The following is a 20,940-nucleotide window of genomic DNA, read 5'->3' as shown; positions in this document are numbered from 1 at the left end:
TGAGTCCATGGATTATACGCACTCTCACCCTTCCACCATTGCTAGCCTCTCTAGTACCGCGCAACTTTCGCCGGTACCATAAACCCACCATATACCTTCCTCAAAGCAGCCACCATACCTACATATCATGGCATTTCCATAGCCATTCCGAGATATATTGCCATGCAACTTTCCACCATTCCATTATTATGACACGCTTCATCATTGTCATATTGCTTTGCATGATCATGTAGTTGACATTGTATTTGTGGTAAAGCCACCGTTCATAATTCTTTCATACATGTCACTCAAGCATCATTGCACATCCCGGTACACCGCCGGAGGCATTCATATAGAGTCATATCTTGTTCTAAGTATTGAGATGTAATTCTTGAGTTGTAAGTAAATAAATGTGTGATGATAATCATTATTAGAGCATTGTCCCAGTGAGGAAAGGATGATGGAGACTATGATTCCCCCATAAGTTGGGATGAGACTCCGGACGAAAATAAATAAATAAAAGAGGCCAAAGAAGCCCAAATAAAGAAAAGAAAAGAGGCCATAAAAAAGAGAAGGCCCAAGTAAAAAATAAAAATAAATAAAAAATGAGAGAAAAAGAGAGAAGGGGCAATGCTACTATCCTTTTACCACACTTGTGCTTCAAAGTAGCACCATGATCTTCATGATAAAGAGTCTCCTATGTTGTCACTTTCATATACTAGTGGGAATCTTTCATTATAGAACTTGGCTTGTATATTCCAATGATGGGCTTCCTCAAAATGCCCTAGGTCTTCGTGAGCAAGCAAGTTGGATGCACACCCCTTAGTTTCTTTTCGAGCTTTCATACACTTATAGCTCTAGTGCATCCGTTGCATGGCAATCCCTACTCACTCACATTGATATCAATTAATGGGCATCTACATAGCCCGTTGATACGCCTAGTTGATGTGAGACTATCTTCTCCTTTTTGTCTTCTCCACAACCACCATTCTATTCCACCTATAGTGCTATGTCCATGGCTCACGCTCATATATTGCGTGAAGATTGAAAAAATTTGAGAACACCAAAAGTATGAAACAATTGTTTGGCTTGTCATCGGGGTTGTGCATGATTTAAATATTTTGTGTGGTGAAGATGGAGCATAGCCAGACTATATGATTTTGTAGGGATAGTTCTCTTTGGCCATGTTATTTTGAGAAGACATAATTGCTTAGTTAGTATGCTTGAAGTAATATTATTTCTATGTCAATATGAACTTTTGTCTTGAATCTTATGGATCTGAATATTCTAGCCACAATTAAGAAGAATCACATTGAAATTATGCCAAGTAGCACTCTGCATCAAAAATTCTGTTTTTATCATTTACCTACTCGAAGACGAGCAGGAATTAAGCTTGGGGATGCTGATACGTCTCCAACGTATCTATAATTTTTGATTGCTCCATGCTATATTATTTACTGTTTTGAATGTTTATGGGCTTTATAATACACTTTTATATCATTTTTTGGGACTAACCTATTAACCTAGAGCCCACTGCCAGTTTCTGTTTTTACCCTGTTTTAGGGTTTCGAAGAAAAGGAAAATCAAACGGAGTCCAATTGACCTGAAACTTCACGGAACTCATTTTTGGAAGGAAAGAAGCCCAGAAGACTTGGAGTGCACGTCGGGGGATCTGCGAGGAGGTCACGAGGCAAGGGGCGTGCCCAGCCCCCTGGGCGCGCCCTCCACCCTTGTGAGCCCCTCGTGGCCCCCATGACGTACTTCTTCCGCCTATATATCTCCATATACCCTAAAAACATCAGTGGGCAGAATAGATCGGGAGTTCCGCCGCCAGAAGCCTCCGTAGCCACCGAAAACCAATCTAGACCCGTTCCGGCACCCTGCCGGAGGGGGCAATCCCTCTCCGATGGCCATCTTCATCATCCCTGTGCTCCCCATGACGAGGAGGGAGTAGTTCTCCCTCGGGGCTGAGGGTATGTACCAGTAGCTATGTGTTTGATCTCTCTCTCTCTCTCGTGTTCTTGAGGTGATACGATCTTGATGTATCGCGAGCTTTGCTATTATAGTTGGATCCTATGATGTTTTCTCCCCCCCTCTACTCTCTTGTAATGAATTGAGTTTCCCCTTTGAAGTTATCTTATCGGATTGAGTCTTTAAATATTTGAGAACACTTGATGTATGTCTTGCCGTGGATATCTGTGGTGACAATGGGATATCACGTGATTCACTTGATGTATGTTTTGGTGAACAACTTGCGGGTTCCTCCCATGAACCTATGCATAGGGGTTGGCACACGTTTTCGTCGTGATTCTCTGGTAGAACTTTGGGGCATTCATTGAGGTCCTTTGTGTTGGTTGAATAGGTGAATCTGAGATTGTGTGATGTATATCGTATAATCATGCCCACGGATACTTGAGGTGACATTGGAGTATCTAGGTTACATTAGGGTTTTGGTTGATTTGTATCTTAAGGCGTTATTCTAGTACGAACTCTAGGGCTGTTTGTGACACTTATAGGAATAGCCCAACGGATTGATTGGAAAGAATAACTTTGAGGTGGTTTCGTACCCTACCATAATCTCTTCGTTCTTTCTGCGCTATTAGTGACTTTGGAGTGACTCTTTGTTTCATGTTGAGGGATAGTTTTATGATCCAATTATGTTAGTATTGTTGAGAGGACTTACACTAGTGAAAGTATGAACCCTAGGCCTTGTTTCCTAGCATTGCAATACCGTTTACGCTCACTTTTATCACTTGTTACCTTGCTGTTTTTATAATTTCAGATTACAAATACCTTTATCTACTATCCATATACCACTTGTATCACCATCTCTTCGCCGAACTAGTGCACCTATACAATTTACCATTGTATTGGGTGTGTTGGGGACACAAGAGACTCTTTGTTATTTGGTTGCAGGGTTGCTTGAGAGAGACCATCTTCATCCTACGCCTCCTACGGATTGATAAACCTTAGGCATCCACTTGATGGAAAATTGCTACTGTCCTACAAACCTCTGCAATTGGAGGCCCAACAATGTATACAAGAAGAAGGTTGTGTAGTAGACATCAGGAAGTCATATTTTGGGTTTCGGAAAAAGGTGCAGTTTTTTCGGTATTGTATCGGGAAGCTTCTAGAAGGTTCCGGAGGATTCCAGAGGGGTCCGAAAGTCCACAAGTGGGTCCACCACGACCTAAGGGCTATCATGGGCTGCGGGGAGGCGCCCTGGCCTTATTGGGCTAGGCGCAATAAGTCCTCAAAAGCCCATGTGGCTAGGGGAGGCAAAAAAGGAAGGAGTCCTAGTAGGAATAGGATTGGACTTGGAGCCCAAGTCCTCTCCCCCTTAGCTGCGCCCTAGGTCTTAGAGGGGCTGTTTACCACGCCCCTCCACCTACATATATAGAGGGGAGTTAGGGAGTCCTAGATGAGGGGGTCCTTGGGTGTTCGGACTATTCGATATGGGCCAGATTGATGGGCCGTGAAGATACAAAGCAGAAGGCTTTCCCCCGTGTCTGGGTAGGACTCTCCTATGCGTGGATGACAATATTGATGTCTGGATATGTAATTTCCTTCTTCCACGAACCAACTCTGTACAAACCTAGGCCCCTCCGGTGTGTATATAAACCGGAGGGTTTAGTCTGTGGAGGCTATCAGAATTCATACAGGCTAGACATCTAGGGTTTAGCCATTACGATCTCGAGGTAGATCAACTCTTGTAACCCCTATACTCATCAAATACAATCAAGAAGGGCGTAGGGTTTTACCTCCATCAAGAGGGCCTGAACCTGGGTAAACATCATGTTCCCTTTGTCCCTTGTTACCTTCGATCCTCAGACGCACAGTTCGGGACCCCTAGCCGAGATCGACCGGTTTTGACACCGGCATTGGTGCTTTCATTGAGAGTTCCATTGTGTTATCGATAGAAGGATCGATGGATTGCCTTGTCATTAATGGTGATATCACTTCTGGAAGGACCCTAACTCCAGGACAGGTCCTCCAACTAATGTCGCTTGAAGCTAGGTCGGCATTTCCCCAAAGAGGAACGGATGATGCAGCACAGTGGTGGTAGGTATTTCCCTCGGATATGAAACCAAGGTTATCGAACGAGTAGGAGAACCAAGCAACACAACGTAAACAACACCTGCACACAAATAACAAATACTCGCAACCATACGTGTAAAAGGGGTTGTCAATCCCTTTCGGGTAGCGGTGCCAGAAATTGGGACATGGACATGAGAGAGTTGTAAATATTGATAGATCGAACGCCAAATGAAATAAATTGCAGCAAGGTATTTTTGTATTTTTGGTTTCATATATCTGAAAATAAAAGGCAAATAAAATAGATCGCGAAGGCAAATAATATGAGAAAGAGACACGGGGGCTGCAGGTTTCACTAGTGGTTTCTCTCGATAAAAATAGAAAACGGTGGGTAAACAAATTACTGTTGGGCAATTGATAGAACTTCAAATACTCATGACGATATCCAGGCAATGATCATTACATAGGCATCACGTCCAAGATTAGTAGATCGATTTTGCCTGCATCTACTTGAAGGAAATATGCCCTAGAGGCAATAATAAAGTTGTTATTTTATATTTCCTTATTCATGATAAATGTTTATTATTCATGCTAGAATTGTATTAACCGGAAACTTGATACATGTGTGGATACATAGACAAAACACAATGTCCCTAGTAAGCCTCTACTAGACTAGCTCGTTAACCAAAGCTGGTTAAGTTTCCTAACCATAGACATGTGTTGTCATTTGATGAACGGAATCACATCATTAGAAGAATGATGTGATGGACAAGACCCATCCGTTAGCTTAGCATAATGATCATTAAGTTTTATTACTATTGCTTTCTTCATGACTTATACATATTCCTTTGACTATGAGATTATGCAACTCCCGAATACCGGAGGAATACCTTGTGTGCTATCAAATGTCACAACATAACTGGGTGATTATAAAGATGCTCTAAAGGTATCTCCAAAGGTGTTTGTTGAGTTGGCATAGATCAAGATTACGATTTGTCACTCAGTGTATCGGAGAGGTATCTCTAGGCCCTCTCGGTAATGCACATCACTATAAGCCTTGCAAGCAATGTGACTAATGAGTTAGTTGCGCAATGATGCATTATAGAATGAGTAAAGAGACTTGCCAGTATTGAGATTGAACTAGGTATGATGATATCAATGATCGAATCTCTGGAAGTAACATACCAATGACAAAGGGAATGACATATGTTGTTATGCGGTTTGACCGATAAAGATCTTCATAGAATATGTAGGAGCCAATATGAGCATCCAGGTTCCGCTATTGGTTATTGACCGGAGATGTGTCTCGGTCATGTCTACATAGTTCTCGAACCCGTAGGGCCCGCACTCTTAATATTCAATGATGATTTGTATTATGACTTATGTGTTTTTGATGACCAAAGTTTGTTCGGGGTCCCAGATGAGATCACTGACATGATGAGGAGTCTCAAAATGGTCGAGAGGTAAATATTGATATATTGGAAGGTTATATACGGACAACAGAATGGTTCCGAAGAAGATCGGGGATTTTTTGGAGTACCTAGAGGTTACCGGAACCCCTTGGGAAAGTTATTGGGCCTAATGGTCCATAGTGGAGGAGAGGAGGTAGGTCATCGGAGGTGGGGCGCGCCCCCCTTGCCCCAATCCGAATTGGACAAGGGGAGGGGGTGCGGCCCCCTCTTTCCTTCTCCCTGTCCCTCCTTTCCCCTTTTCCCCCTCTCCATTGGAAGGAAAGGGGGGCGAATCCTACTAGGTTTGGAGTCCTAGTAGGACTCCCCCCCTTTGTGCACCTCCCCCTTGGCCGGCCTCCTCCCCCCTTTACATACATGGGCAGAGGGCACCCCAAAGGCACAACATCAATTGTCTTAGCCATGTGTGGTGCCCCCCTCCATACTTTACCACCTCGGTCATATTGTCGTAGTGCTTAGGCGAAGCCCTGCGCGGATCGCATCATCAACACTGTCGCCACACCATTGTGCTAACGAAACTCTCCCTTGACCCTCTACTGGATCAAGAGCTCGAGGGACATCATCGTGATGAACGTGTGATGAACACGGAGGTGCCGTATGTTCGGTACTTGGATCGGTTGGATCGTGAAGACGTTCGACTACATCAACCACGTTACTAAATGCTTTCACTTTCGTTCTACGAGGGAACATGGACACACTCTCCCATATCGTTGCTATGCATCTCCTAGACAGATCTTGTGTGATGGTAGGAAATTTTTCGAATTACTACATTCCCCAACAGTGGCATCCAAGCCAGGTCTATGCGTAGATGATATGCACGAGTACAACACAAAGAGTTGTGGGCGATAATAGTAATGCTTCTTACCACCAACATCTTATTTTTATTAGGCAGTATTGTTGGATGAAGCGGCCCGGACCAACATTACATGACCACATTCATGAGACCGGTTCTACCAACGTGCTTTTGCACACAGGTGGCTGGCGGTATCTGTTTCTCCAACTTTAGTTGAATTGAATTTGACTATGGTCGGTCCTTGTTGAAGGTTAAAATAGCACACTTGACGAAAAATCGTTGTGGTTTTGATGCATAGGTAAGAACGGTTCTTGCTAGAAGCCTGTAGCAGCCACGTAAAACTTGCAACAACAAAGTAGAGGACGTCTAACTTGTTTTTGCAGGGCATGTTGTGATGTGATATGGTCAAGGTGTGATGAGATATAAATTGTTGTATGAGATGATCACATTTTGTAGAAGTTATAGGCAACTGGCAGTAGCCTTATGGTTGTCGCTTTATTGTATGAAATGCAATCGCCATGTAATTGCTTTACTTTATCACCAAGCGGTAGCGATAGTCGTAGAAGCAGTAGTTGGTGAGACAACAACGACGCTACGTCGGAGATCAAGGTGTCAAGCCGGTGACGATGGAGATCATGACGGTGCTTTGGAGATGGATATCAAAGCCACAAGATGATGATGGACATATCATGTCACATATTTTGATTGCATGTAATGTTTATCTTTTATGCATCTTATTTTTCTTAGTACGGTGGTAGCATTATAAGATGGCCCCTCACTAAATTTCAAGGTATAAATGTTCTCCCTGAGTATGCACCGTTGCTATAGTTCATCATGCTGAGACACCACCTGATGATCGGGTGTGATAAGATCTACGTTCACATACAACAGGTGGAAGACAGTTTTGCACATGTGGAATACTTGGGTTAAACTTGACGAGCCTAGCATGTACAGACATGGCCTCGGAACACTGGAGACCGAAAGGTCAAACGTGAATCATATTGTAGATATGATCAACATAGAGATGTTCACCATTGAAGACTAATCCATCTCACGTGATGATCAGACATGTTTTAGTTGATTTGGATCACGTAATCATTTAGATGACTCAAGGGATGCCTACTTAAGTGGGAGTTCTTAAGTAATTTGATTAACTAAACTTAATTTATCATGAACTTAGTCCTGATAGTATTTTCATATCTATGTTGTAGATCGATAGCTCGCGTTGTAGCTCCCCTATGTTTTTGATATGTTCGTAGAGAAAACTAAGTTGAAAGATGATAGTAGCAATGATGCGGACTAGGTCCGTAATCTGAGGATTATCCTCATTGCTGCATAGAAGGATTATGTCCTTGATGCAACGCTAGGTGACAGACCTATTGCAGGAGCAGATGCAGACGTTATGAACATTTGAAAAGCTCGGTATGATGATCACTTAATAGTTTAGTGCACCATGCTTTACGGCTTAGAACCGAGACTTCAAAAATGTTTTGAACTCCATGGAGCATATGGGATGTTCCAAGAGCTGATAATGATATTTCAGACTCATGCCCGTGTTTAGAGGTATGAGACCTTTGACAAGTACTTTGCCTACAAGATGGAGGAGAATAGCTCAGCTAGTGAGCATGTGCTCAGAATGTCTGGGTACTACAATCGCTTGAATCAAGTGGGAGTTAATCTTCTAGATAAGATAGTGATTGAAAACGTTCTCTAGTCACTATCACCAAGTTACTAGAACTTCATGATGAACTATAATATGCAAGGGATAACTGACAGAGCATTTCTTCATATAATCTTTTTAGCCTTTTTGCATCACATTGTAATCATATTTTCACATTATTTACTTAAGAACTATTCAAATACCCCCATTATGCTACATTTACAACACTCCTCCATGTTTTGCAGAAAAGGGCGAAAAGGCCCAATATCCTTCTATAATAGAGAGTATCAAGAAACTGTGGTTGCTGTAATGTACAGAGGGACCCTACCATGAAGAAAAGAAGTAACCAGAGGGGCCAAGCTGATGTTGGAGGGATCATCTTGCGAAGAAAGAAGAGAAGTGGAAGGGCAAAAGGGCAAAAGTGGCAGATCTGATAGGAGGGGAACAAAATCCCTAGCGGCATCCTTCTTTCTCCTTGGGGCCTGGCATCTCTCTCTTTCCCTCACCCTCCTTCTCCACCTCCAGCCACCACCACGGCCAGGCCGGCATGGTGGTAAGACTCCCGCCTCATCACCCATCTACATCCACCACTCCACCATCACCTCCATCAATCAGCGTCGCTCCACCAGCACCTTCCACCATCAGCCACACCTCACACCGCCACCAGCACCACCATCGCATTTCCACCACCTCTGCTACCCATCGGCTGTTCCTCCTCTCTTCTCTCAATGCCCCTGCTGCTTCTCCCTTCTCCAACCTCCTACTGCTTCCTCCTGTTACCCAAACCCCGTTGCTGCTTCTTTCTTGTTGTGCCCCTGATTCTTCTTCCCCCTCTCCTTGCTGCTACTCCTTCCTATCACGCCCCCTGATGCTGCTCTTTTTCTTGCGACGATCTGCAGCCGCTTCGCTCTCCTCCACATCCCTTCTGCTACTTCTCTTCTTTCCCTAACACTGTTGCTGCTGCTCCCCCTTTGCTGCTACTCTTCTCTGAACCCAAACTGCTACTACTTCGCCCTGTGTGTGTGTGTGTGTTTTCTGTGAACACTTGGTGTTGAAACTCATTCAATTGTAAACTATTTTACCCTACTTCAATATGTGTGATTCACTTGTCAAGTAGCTGTCTATTACATTCAGTTTACTTGTTCTGAATTTTATGTTGAAATTGCTCTATGTGGTAGTCAGTTTTGTTATCATTTATTTTTCAGTCTCTATGATAGCTATGTACTAGTGACATGTGTATGTGATGTGAAACAATTGTATTTTGTGCATGATCTTGTTCTTTCCTTATGTCTCATACTTGCTAGTTATATATACATATATGTGGTCTTGTCTTGTTAATTCTCTTTGTTGAGGATGTTCATCTGTAGTTTCTATTTTCTCAAGTGATATGGACACACCAAAAAGGGAGCGAGTTTCAATCTTAATCTCCTCGTGCCGTTCATCATTTTATTTGTCATCATTCTTGGTTATTTTAGGTTTATATTTTCTGCTTTCATCACCCAATACCTCATTACCTAGCTTTAGCCGAGCATAGGCGTTGTTCGCCTAGTCCCTGTGGAGAACACGACACTCGCAGTTTGGGCGTAAAACCCCATTGTACTTACAAATGATCATTTTGGCGCCGTTGCTGAGGACTAGCGTCGAGCGATTATGTTAGGCTATAGACTAGGTTTACTTTAGTTCCTTGTTTAATTCGTCGTGTATTTCATTTTTAATGTTTCTTTTGTATTTTTCCCATTGTTGCTTCAGCTTATTAGGATACTAACCTTCTGACTAGTCTTTATTGTTTATGAGAGTGCGTAGGAAATCCGAACTATTTACAGGCTGATTGATAGTTACACTTGGTTGAGATATGGCGATGCTTCGTGATGTTTGGATGCCAAGTAACCAATGCAATTTCACAGGGCCACTTTGGCCATCTTTTGAGGCAGAAAATTTTGAGCTAAAGCCTAGTATTATTGCTTTGGTTCAACAACATAGCAGTGGGTGGAGATATTATAAACAAGAGACTTGATGATGCTTTTCAACTGATTGAGAGCATAGCCTTCCACCAACTTCAGTGGTACAATGAGAAGCCCACCTCTGATTCATTGGCTTGCTTGCAATAAATCACTTCACCTTAGCAAAAATGTCTTACACAAAAGCCGGAACTAGCTTCTCTGTGTGACAAGATTGAGCTTTCATGGGTTATCTTTGATGATGATGACACTATCCTAGTTGACACACACCCTTCAGATCATATGGATACTAGTGTTGGAGATTCAGTTTTGCATTGTGATGATTCTTCCATGGATGAGCCAGAGCTGCAGTTAGTTGCTTTTGATATTGAGGAGTCACCATTAGTTGATATTGATCATGTGCTGCTAGAGCCAGATATGGAGAAGTTCGCCTTCGATGATGTTAGCCGCATTGATTCCTCAACACTTGAGCCTGAGATGGAGAGCTTCATGGTTGACTATGGTGAGGTGGATTCAGATGTCAAGGAGCCAAGCTCTACTATTTCACTTGTTGACATGAGTCCGGTGGAAATTTCTACTACCACACCTCACTTGGTATCTTAAATTGAGGTAGTCCTGAAGCTTCTTCCTAACTATCTCAGGTATGATCTCAACTTTCTCGACAAGTTATGTCATATCGCTGATATTGCCTATGCACCATTTGACTTGTTGTTCATACATTATCCTGATTTGCTCAATAGATATACTTCTATGATAGGGTACTCTATCGATGACTTAGAGGGCATTCTCTCTGTCACTTGTATTGGCTTGGTTGTTGAGTGTTCTTTTAGGTTTACACTTGTGCACCATTTACGGCGAGTTGACCAAGTTCGAGATGGCATTCCCTGGGATCCTGGTGGATTCACGGCATGGTGATGAGGAGAAGCAAAGAGAACACGTGAGGAAGAGCGAAGATGGAGCATGTATGAGGAAGCAAAAGGAGAGAGTTGTAACTTAGAGAATGATCAAGCGAGTGCTACTTTGTCATAGTGCCCGGTGAGCTGTTTCACGACCCCAATCTAAATACCATCATACATTGACACATGCTTAAATCAATTGCTATTTGGGTTGCTTGAGCCATTTCTTAAAGGTTGTCCCACTGAATTTTACCTTTGACATATGGGGCTTGATGTGAATATGTGAACTAAATTGCGAATGCCTTGTAAACTAGTGATCTACATACTGCTTGCTTTGCTGATATTAGTGAAAGTTCTTAGTTTCGAGTGCTCAAATCCCTAGTACACTAGAAAACTTCATCATTGTCTGCATATACTTTGAAACACCTAGATCATCAAGTGTTAGATGCTGATTTTGTGCCAAGTGTGTTCCCATTCAAAGCAATCACTTAACCACTATGGATTAGCATGCTATGTTCTCTAGATCGATAGAATGTGAACCAGACATGGATGAGTGATGATTCTTGTTTCCTTCCTTATGTTTCATGCCATTGTAATTCCTTTGTTCAATATGTAATAATGAATATAAGTCTAGTCTACCTACAGTAGCATGCCATGTTCCCTGGATCGGTGGCATGTGAAATTTGGTAGCTTGGACAATAATAAATAAATAAAAATGCAATATTTGTCGAACTAGGTGGATAACATGTTCTCGGGATCGGTGGTATGTTGCTTTGGAGAGACAAACAAAAAATACTATCTAATTGGTCGAGTCAGGTGTATACCATGTTCTCGGGATCGGTGGTATGTTCCTTTGGTGAGACTGATAAAATATTATCATTGCTTCCTTCAAAATTCAATAAGTGGTTCAAGCACAGTGTTGTGTTCCTGTTAATAAGTGATTTGGTCACAAGTTCTTTTAATTCTCGGGATCATGCTCTCTTTAAGAACCTTTGGCAGAATAATAATTTGAACTTGTTGATCCACTTTTCTCATGGTAAAAGTTTAAAATAACTGAGTCTACTAGTATCCTATTGCTTTGTAGCACTATTAACACTACAAAAAAGACACATCCGTGACATTTTGGGCTGAACGAATTTTTTCCTGTCATACTTATGACCCTTCTATGACAATAATTGTGGCAAAACCTGGTATCATCATAGATGTGGTGGGGTCCTACTTCTATGACAAAAAAACATGACAGAAATGGGTTTTTCATCCTGGGCGGGCCGGAGAAGCACCTGCATGACATTCTTTGGGTCGTCCATGACGGAAAAAACCGTGGTAGAAGCGAGGGCGAGGAAAATATCGGGGAGTTCCCGGTTACACTGGCTAGTCGAGGGCCAAACGATGCGCGTTTCTCTCGTACGTACGCGCGTGTGTGCGAGGCGTTGCGCTCTAACTGAACCCAAGCGAGGCGTTGGGCTCTAATTGAACCCGAGCGATTGCACTGCAGGCTACGCGTTACTGAACCCGAGCGATCGATCGATCGCTGTTAACTGAACCCAATCGAGCGATTCCTTCGCTACTGCTGCTAACTAAAGCCGATCAATGCTACCTCTGGATGAACAATGAGCATTGTTGGGGGGTCTGGATGAATAGTTCCCAGTGGGGGTTGGATGAACAGGAACCCGTGGTAGTAGAGGCCGTTGCCACTGGATGAACAGTACCCCGATCGATGGAGCCGGTGGATGAACAGGACCCCGTGGAGGGCTGGATGAACAGGACACCATGGAGGGCTGGTTGAACAGTAGACGGTGGAGGGCTGGATGAACAGTAGCCCATGGAGGGGTGGTTGAACAGGACCCCGTGGAGAGGGCTAGTTGAATAGTAGCCGGTGGAAGCTGGATGAACAGGAGCTCGTGGATGAATAGTCGTAGGTGGAGGCTGGAGGAGGTCGACGGTGGATGAACAGTAGCCCGTGGAGTCTGGAGGAGGTCGACGGTGGAGATGAACAGTATCCCGTGGAGTCCCGTTTTGCGGTACGCCACACCCCTCCCGATGAACAGGACCCCCGTTTCGACCGTAGCGCTCCAACACAAGTCTGTTACCTCCGTTTTGCGGTACGACACACCCCTCCCGATCAACAGGACACCGTTTCGACCGTAGGAAGTCCATTTCCTCAGTTTTGCGGTACGCCAGACCCCTCCCGATGAACATGATCCGTTTTCCACCGTGGCTAGTCGAACACAAGGCTCTTTCCTCCGTTCTATGGTACGCCAGGCCTCGTTTCCATTGGCTATTCTGTCCAAGCCGGTTGGCTCCCGATGAACAACACGCGTTCCGTTGCCTCCCGATGAACACAATGCATTCCGTTGCCTCCCCATGAACACGACGATGATGCAGTTTCTCTGTTCTGACCTAGCCACAACCATGTACACGAGCCCTGGCCGTACGTATGCACGAGTAGGCATTCGAGACCCTGCCCATACGTATGTACGTGGTCGTATTTACTTTCTTGCACCCTAACGACTATACATACATGTACATGCTACGTGCGTGCCTCTACTACCACACCTGCGCGCCTCTACATCGACCAGTATGTATGTACACGTTCATGACCAGAATGACAATGCTACATACGCTTCGACCGGGTGGGTCCTGACTGTCAGGCACTTCCTTGCGTGCGAAGGTGTAGCTGGTGGGTCCCAACAGTCAGGGGCGAATCATTTTTTTTCCCGTAATATGGACACACTTCCTTGCATGCGAAGATATAGTTGGTGGGTCCCAGCAGTCAGGGGCGAATCATTTTTTTGCCCGTAATATGGACGCACTTCCTTGCGTGCGAAGATGTAGCTGGTGGGTCCCATCAGTCAGGGGGAAACATTTTTTTTGAAATATGGTGGCCCGTCCGGTGGGTCCATGCTGTCAGGTGGAGGAATAATTATTTTCCGCATAATAAGGAGGAACTTCCTTGCTGCGGCCGTGGACCCAGCTGTCAGCCTCTCCACGTACAATACTCTTCCGATCGAAGTCGGTCGTTGACCACATTAACCACGCCGTGCCGAGAGCACCAAGGCGGTGGACGACGGTGAGGCCTAGGAAGGGGACGACGCGGAGCCGGGGAAGACGCGGTAGTGGATGCCCATGTGGAGAGGAGTACGAGGGTTCACTGGTTCGGCTTCGGTGTGAGGCTGCCGTCGCCGCAGAATAACAGGGGGTGTGGGTGAGTGGAGGAATGGCCTGGCCAGGGGTGGGAGTAGTAGGGGGCGGTGAGGCCTCCGCAGCAGCACAGCCGGTAATGGGAGGCAGGAGTAGGCGGCACGACCGGCGCTGCTTTGGGCGGCTGGAGCGAGGAGACCATAGGTTGAAGAAGCACTAAGGCCGTTGGATGGATATCGTATGGTCACTGGATCTAGATTCGTTCATATTGACTAAGTTGACAAAGCCCTCCGTCCCCATCATCTTAGTAGGCCCACAAGTCAGCCTCCCACAATGGTAGGTCCCAGCTAATTAGGGGGATTATTCATTTTTGTGTGTGTAATAAGGAGACACTTCCTTGTGTGCGAAGATATAGCTGGTGGGTCTGAGCTGATAGCGGGGGGGACGTTTTTTTCAAGAAATACAGAGGCACTACCGGTGGGTCCCAACTGTCAGGTGGAGGAATCATTATTTTGCGCATAATAAGGAGGCATTTCCTTGTGTGGACCCCTACTGTCAGCCTCTTCCGATGGCTGTTGTTTGTTGACCATGTTGACCTTGCCGCGCCGAGAGCACAAACACGGTGCACAAGGGCGAGGCCCGGGAAGGGAACGACCCGGAGCCAGCGAAGCCACCGCAACGGATGCCCACGCTAAGGGGTTTACGAGCCCTGACTGGTCGGCTGCGGGGTGAGGCTGACGTCGCCAGAAAATAACTGGATGTGCGGGTGTGTAGAGGGATGGCCTGGCGGCAGCACAGCTAGCCACGGGGAGAGGGAGCAGGCAGTCCCGACGGTGCTGGTTTGGGCGGCTGGAGTAGGAAGATCAGATATTGAAGAAGCATGGCGGCCGTTGGATGGACATCCAACAGTCACTGCTCTGTGTTGACTAAGTTGACAAAGCCTTGCGTACGCGTAAAAAAAATTAGGATAGCGTCACCGTCAACCTAGTAGGCCCAAAAGTCAGCCTCCAAATATGTGGAAAACAACATACAACCCATTAGCCATTGTTTTCAATAACTTACAGCCCATTTGCTAATTCTTAAGGATATTTGAAGCCCGTATTCTTTTTATTAGCATTACAGACCATATATTCTGGGCAGTGCTAAAAACTTCAACGAAATTTTTCATATTTCGGTGGGGTCCGAACTCTTTTAATCACGAAATTTTGAGTCGCATTAAAAGTAACTTTTGAAAATTATATCAAAATAAAATTCAAAAAAAATTCTCCACAAAAAATGAATGAAATTTAAAATCTTAACTAGCAACATGCCCATGCGTTGCATGGAACATGAAGATGCATTTGAATGAGTAGTTTATCTTGTGGGAGAAAAGACGATCTTTTAATGTAATTGCCAGTTGGCTTTGGTTTTTATAAGAGTAGAGAGTAGAGAAATCCAGGAAAAATGATATTTTAATGTAATTGTCGGTTGGCTTTGGTTTAAAAATTTACAGCCCATTTCTTACAACTTATAGCCCATTTTTTGGGAAAGCCCATTTCATACTACTTTACAACCCTCCCTCCTTGTCTTGAAAGATTTGCTGCCCAGCAGGGCTGAGAAAAGCAAGTAGGCCTCGGTTTGGGTGTTCTCCAAAAAAAGAACTGGGCTAGCCATTTTCAGAAAGAAAAGAGATATCAACTGGGCTCGTCATGTGCTTAAATAAAAGCATAAGCGTGGGCTAGACGGGCCACACACCCGGCACAGCGCGCAGTTGAGCTCCGTCTCTGAAACTAAAAAAACAACTGGGCAAGCTGTTGGGTCCCTGGTGTTCTCCGCTAGTTGTGTAATTTTAACAAATCCGTCGCTGCGCCGGCCTATGCATCGCCGGTGTGAGATGAGACGTCGATGACTTGTCCTAGAGACATGTCGCTGTTGGTGGACTCTGCCCCCCCTTGCTGAAGTCGACCGCGTCCTCGTCCTTGTCCTCATTGTCGGATTTTGGGTTCCGGCAGACCCTTGAGGTTCGAACACTGGGGTGCGCGCGGAGATTTCGCCTCCTACCTACCTACACTCCTCCGCCTTGCTAGGATCTAAACTGAGGAAAGAACAACACAAGAGACATAGGGTTTATACTGGTTCGGGCCACCGTTGTGGTGTAATACCCTACTCCAGTGTGTGGTGTGGTGGATTGCCTCTTGGGCTGATGGTGATGAACAATACAAGGAAGAACAGCCTCGCGAGGGTCTGTTCTTGGCTGGGGCGATGAACTGCTGGGAGGAGTTCAGTCACCCATCTCTCTCTCTCTTTCCTTCCAACCTCTCAACCTCCGAGCCCCCTTGCTCTGTGGGTGGCTCGTCCTATTTATAGAGGCCCTGATCCTCTTCCCAAATATAGAGCGGGAAGGGAGCCAACAATGGCGGGCTAATTTGAAGGGGGACAGCTAGTATCAGTTATCCTGACAAAAGTAGTCTTCGCCTGCACAAAACTCCGGTGATGACGCCGTCTTGGGCTCCACGATGACCTCCATCTTGTAGTCCTCATGGTCTTGGTCTCATTGCACCGAAATGGCAACCTTTGCCTGATGCCTCGGTACTCCGCAGCTGCGCTTTCCCCCTATGCACCAAAGAGGAAAGGAGGACACTACGCGGGATGGCACCCGCCTGGCACCCTCGGTCGTCATGGCTTGCGTCACGGGCACCTCATGAGGTACCCCGCCTTGATCTCTCCGCCTCCTCGTGAGCCAGCCTGATGAGGCCGTGCCTGAGGAAGATCCGCGTCGTCCGCCCCGCGAGGCTTGTCCCCTCGCGAGGGTCTTGGGTTTGTGTTGGTGAAGATGGGCCGCGCTGGGCCCCCCTTTGAGCCACGCCGCAGGCCGCAGGCAGGCAAGTCTGGGGACCCCCATTCCCAGAAGAGGGACCCCCATTCCCAGAACACCGACAGTAGCCCCCGGGCCCAAGGCGCGCCCGGACTTGGCCGTGCAGGGAGGCGGAAGGGCAAGAGCGAAGCGATGCAGGCCCTAACAGCCTGCGGCCTTGGGCGCCGCGTGGCGGTTGATTGGACGTGGGCGCCTCCACTTCCCCATGGCGCCTCGGCAACAGCACGGATTGGACAAGTCCCTGCATGCAAAGCGGGTCATAATTACCTGCGATCGTGGGGGCCGTTGGTTGGCCATCGCCAGCTATAAGTTCGGACCGGGGCGCGTCCTTCCAGTTCATCCCCCCTTGCTTCTCCTTTTTCTTCATGGCCCCATCGAGGAGGTTCTCGGCCGCAGAGAAGGGGAAGGCTCGCCAGGTTGAGCCCGCCTCTCCCCCGCCCAAGCGCGCCCGAGGGCGCCCTCGCAAACATCTTGTGGCCACCACGGTGGCTCCCCGCGGCCGTGGAGGCGATCTTCAGCACAGCGACGGGCGGATTGCTGCGGCCAGGGGGCGCGCTCCGGCTGCGCATCCCCCTAGGCCGCGCTTTCGCGCTGCTGAAGTGCTACCGGAGTTCGTCGTGTGGTCGGTGGAGCCGACTAGCACCCGGCTTCCACTTCCTCGCTTCCTCCATGGCGAGCTCCCGGCCGGCGCCCCGGGCAGCCTCTGGCTCCAGGCCGACGGCTGCTGCAGCCGGGCCTCATGGGTCTCACTGGAGGTCTCCGCGGCCGGGAGCTTGTCCCTGGCCCGCGGTTGGCAGACGTTTGCCTGCGCGCGTGGCCTGAGCCGTCGGTGCACCCTACACTTCAAGTTCGACGGTGATGCCACCCTCTACATGAGGGTGTTTGGGGAAGATGGTCGCCGCGCAGGGTGTTGCCCCGAGGGTGACGACCGCGGCTGGGAACCCAGCTCCGGCGATGATGGAGAGGGCAGCGCTCGCGCGGCTGGCGGCGCTCAGGGTTCCTCAAGCTTCTCCGGTTCTTCTTCAGGCGGCGACTCTTTTAGCGGTGGCCGCGGTCAGCCTCCACGCCGTCGTATCTGCTTGGGAGGTGGCAACGTGTCCGCCCACCGTCGCGCCCTGGTGAAGTGCGAGAGGGAGTCCGCCTGAGCTCCGGAGGCAGCTCGGGCCTTCCCTGCAGGCCGGTGTGTGGCGAGCTGCACCAGATTTGTTCTTTCTTTTCCTTTTTCCTGCATAAAAAGACAGTAGTGTGGAGCCCCGCGGGGGCGTGTTTGGGTTATTGCTGTTAATCATCGTTTTGCTTCCGTTATCGTACCTTCCGTCTACGTGCTCGAGCGTGGATAGTTCCCGGCCCCGGCCATGGGGGGCGACCGACCCAGGCCCTTTGTTTGTGTCGCGGTGCCCGTGGGGCACGGACTGGAGGGGTGCTCCTATAATGGGCCCAGGTCGCGAACTCTTTGAATGACTAGGATAGGAACACTCGCGAGGGTGCTCAGCTGCCCCCCTCGCGAGGCCTTGCACAAGAGAAATCGAGGCAGGAGAGTGAAAAGTTAAAGAATCACAAGCCAAAGACGGCAACAACTTCAATAAAACTTCGAATGAGAAGGAACAAGCCAACTTCGGAAAGCAAATGAAAAGCCGCGTCCGGCACCTAATCTAGTCTTCGACGTCTTCTCACCAGCACGGAGCTAAGTGCTGCCACTGGGCGTGGGAGGGAGCCCCAGGGCCTGAGGCCGGCGCTCCTGAGACTCCGGGGCGTGTACAGCCCCAACTCATTATTACGTGAGAGTGTCACGGGCAGCGAGCTTCACAGGCGTTGGCCTTCTTCACAGGCTCCGGGCCTTTTCCAAAACGTGATAGCTTCACAGGCATTCGCCTTCTTCACAGGCTCTGGGCCTTTTCCGAAACGCGATAGCTTCACAGGCATTCGCCTTCTTCACAGGCTCTGGGCCTTTTCTGAAACGCGATAGTTTCACAGGCATTCGCCTTCTTCACAGGCTCTGGGCCTTTTCCGAAACGCGATAGCTTCACAGGCATTCACCTTCTTCACAGGCTCTGGGCCTTTTCCGAAATGCGATAGCTTCACAGGCGTTCGCCTTCTTCACGGGCTCTGGGCCTTTTTAGGGGTAGAACCTCCGGAGGTGCTGGATGTTCCATGCATTCTGGACTGGCACCCCCTCCTCAGTCTCCAAGCGCGCGGAGCCGGGCGTGGAAACATGAACAACTTTGAATGGGCCCTCCCACATGGGAGAGAGCTTGTGTAGCCCCTCCCTGGAGAGAATCCGCCTGAGCACGAGGTCTCCTACCTCAAGAGTTCTGGGGCGGATGTTGCGGCAGTGATATCGCCGCAGTGCTTGTTGGTACCTCGCCGCTCGTAGTGCGGCTTCTCGGCGACATTCCTCCCCCAGCACGAGGTCCATCCCCCGCATGACATCCTGCTACGCCTCGTTGAATGCCAGGACCCGCACGGAGCAACGTCTGACCTCATGAGGGAGGACCGCTTCGGCTCCGTAGACTAGGAAGAACGGGGTCTCTCCAGTCGGCTTGGTTGCGGTTGTGCGGATGGACCACAACATGGACTGAAGCTCGTTGTACCAACCTCTACCGCAGGCCTCCAGCTTCTTCTTGAACGTCCTGGTCTTGAGGCCCCTCAGGACCTCCGCATTGGCTCGCTCGGCCTGGCCGTTGCTTCGGGGGTGCACCACCGAGGCGTAGCATATCTGCGTTCCAAGGTTAGCACAGTATGTTTTGAAGAGGTTACTGGTGAACTGCGAACCGTTGTCTGTGATGATGCGATTCGGCACCCCGAACCGGCTCACGATGCCCTTGATGAACTTGACCGCGGAACCCGCGGGAATGGTGCGGACAACCTCTACTTCAGCCCACTTGGTGAACTTGTCCAAGGTGACGTAGAGGGAGCGGTAGCCCCCGGGCGCCCGAGGAAACGGGCCTAAGATGTCCAGCCCCCAGACTGCGAATGGCCACGAAAGGGGTATAGTCTGCAAGCCTCCTGCTGGCTGATGGATCTGCTTGGCGTGGAACTGGAAGGCCTCACAAGCTTTCACTAGTTCGATGGCGTCATTGAGCGCGGTGGGCCAATAAAACCCACTGCGGAATGCCTTGCCAACGAGGGTCCGTGATGATGAATGATGTCCACAGTCTCCGCCATGTATATCTTACAGCAGTTCCTTCCCTTGCTCCCTGGAGATGCAGCGCAGGGATACATCGTTTGGCTGCTTCCGGTAGAGCTCTCCATCCTTGATGCAGTATGCCGTGGCCTGGCGTGCCACTCGCTCCGCTTCCTCCTCCTTCTCCGGCAGGGTCCCTTGCGTTAGGTAACTCCGGAGCTCTGTGATACAACATCCCTCCTGAGGTTCCATCGTCAGGAGCAGGCGTGCTCCTGAGGCCGGGCCACAGGCCGGAGCCCCTGAGGCAGGTGGCTGGGGGAGCTCCTCTCGGGGCTGAGCCGTGTTCGATAATGACGGCAGGGCTGATGGCTTGAAGAGCCGTTCCTCGAAAATGCTAGGCTCCTGAGGTAACCGCCTGGACGCCCGTTTGGCGATGTCATCGGCCTCCTGATTGGTGCCACGGGGCACATGTTGCAACTCCAACCCCCAGAACTGCTTCTCCATCCTGCGGACCTCCGCTAGGTAGGCTTCCATGTGCTCATCCTTCGGCTCATACACCTTGTTGGAGAAATTGACAAGGAGCTGCGAATCGCCCTTGATGGTGAGGCGTTTCACCCCCAGGGCAGCCGCGGCCTTCAAGCCCGCTATTAAACCTTCATACTCCGCTATGTTGTTGGAGACCTTTTCACCTTGCTGGAAATAGAGCTGCACGGCGAAGTAGAGCTTGTCCTGAGTGGGCGATATAAGCACCGCCCCAGCCCCTGCGCCATGCCTGGAGAACGCCCCATCGAAGTACATGACCCAGCCTTCTGGCGCCTCGCTTCCCGGGGACAGGGACCGATCCTCGTCAGCCTTGAGGCCTGGCGCCTCCGTCCATTCTGCCACAAAATCCGCAAACGCTACTCCCTTGATGACTCTGGTCATGCTGAATTCGAGCTAAAACGCTTGCAGTTCTATGTTCCACTCAGCGACCCTTCCAGCTGAATTAGGGCTCCCGAGCACTCTCTCCAGGGGGTATGACGAGACGACCT

At 48.4% G+C, this 20,940-nt stretch overlaps 1 pseudogene; it reads left to right on the top strand.

Annotated features, from left to right (window-relative positions):
- The first annotated feature begins 8,423 nt into the window (after positions 1-8,423).
- Positions 8,424-11,113, top strand: LOC147979873 (uncharacterized; annotated as a pseudogene).
- Positions 11,114-20,940: the final 9,827 nt, after the last annotated feature.

The sequence above is a fragment of the Triticum urartu genome, chromosome 3A, assembly GCF_056163025.1.
Source record: "Triticum urartu cultivar PI428250 chromosome 3A, HENAU_Tu73, whole genome shotgun sequence".
NCBI lineage: Eukaryota > Viridiplantae > Streptophyta > Magnoliopsida > Poales > Poaceae > Triticum > Triticum urartu.
Note: the sequence above shows the minus strand (reverse complement) of the source record. Positions and strands in the feature narration are given on the sequence as shown.